Source organism: Brassica oleracea, chromosome C3 (assembly GCF_000695525.1).
Source record: "Brassica oleracea var. oleracea cultivar TO1000 chromosome C3, BOL, whole genome shotgun sequence".
Taxonomy (NCBI): domain Eukaryota; kingdom Viridiplantae; phylum Streptophyta; class Magnoliopsida; order Brassicales; family Brassicaceae; genus Brassica; species Brassica oleracea.
The window spans coordinates 63,078,769-63,080,277 of NC_027750.1; positions in this window are offsets into that span (position 1 = coordinate 63,078,769).

Sequence of the window (1,509 nt, forward strand, 5' to 3'; positions counted from 1 at the left end):
AGAGTTTCTAAGTGCCGAGAGTTCTGAGTCTAAAAAGTTGTCCCCCGTGCCTCTCGCCTAGGACTCCTTATATACTCGCTTCTAGGTCGGTTTACGCTTTTCCAATTTCTGCCCTTAAGCCGTCATAGCCTAAAAATGGAGATATTCCATTTTTCTCGATCTTCGTAAGTATCTTCAAAATTTCGTATTTATCTGCGGAAACTTGACATTTATCTTTCCTTGCGAACCAGGCGTAAACCGTCCCAAGGTTTACGGGCTGCTGGTTAAGAAATCGTAAGGTGGGTTTCGAGTCATGCCTTAGGTCCCTTTGGGCCATCTTTCGACTTGAAGCGTTTATTACGGCTTCTTTCGATAAAAACGAACTTTCCGCGGTTTTATCGTAAAGTTTTATTGATGACTTCGAATGGCGGAAAACATGAAATGGGTTCGCTACGGTCTTCGGGAGACAGCATCGAAGGGTAGATGAGAATGCATGGATTCGTGTCGTATCGACGTTTCGGAAGAGCTCGGTCGCTACGTAGCCCCCGTTCGTGCATGTGATAGGTAGTAATGTGGGGTTCTTCCATGGTTGCCATTCCTATGTTCATTGCCAATTAGCTCCCCCTAACCAACTACCTAATCTTCCTGTTACTAGTGATTCATCGAAAAAACACAGGTTTTTGTGACGGAATTTAACAAGAAAATGTTGATTGTACGAGAATCAGAGTTCCCCCTGTTTGTTTACCGATTTAATCGAAGGCGACGTAACAACTATTTGTGTGGTGTTGGCCTTCCGAGATTTCTTTCGTGTCTTTTTGAGGATGTTCCGTATAGCTATAGGAGCTCTGTTATGAGTTTTCCTTACATGCCGCATTTTACGAGTAAAACACAGCGGGCTTAAAGTGGATCGTAGTATATGGAACTTGGTCGATTTTTGACAAGTGGAACCTTTCCGTTAACTGTTTGGTTGTTAGGACTGAGTTTTGTTATGACGAATTTACCGTATGATTCCTGTTTTTGGGTGGTACGATAATTGTTTGTGTAATCGTTACTTGGCGTTACAAGACAAATTCCGGATTACCGTTTAGACGTCAAGTTATTGGAGCGGTGGTCGCTCAATTGTTTTGGCTTTGCATGAAGGTTGTGCTCAGCTTTATAGTCAAGGACGTTGTTGCCAAAGGATTAGACCATGACACTTTCATGCTGTCAATAAGGTCAAGTCGGTTAGAATCGTCCTTAAAGGGGATGCTGTAAACGTTCGGCTTGATCCTCGAAAGGGGTAATTGGGCGAGTGAAGAATGACGTTTATCGAGATTGATAGGCCGAGTATGCCCATAGTGGTAGAAAACATTTTTCCACTTTAGGGTTAATTTATACGATGAAAGTTTCGTATAATGTTTCTTTTATTCGTATGGAAGTTGTTTCCTTTGTTTCCGAGGGAGATAAAGCCTACGAAGCTCGATACAGATCCCGTGCAGAGTCAGTTGCGGGGTGACTTCCTGCTCGGACGTGACCAAGCGGAATGAGAGC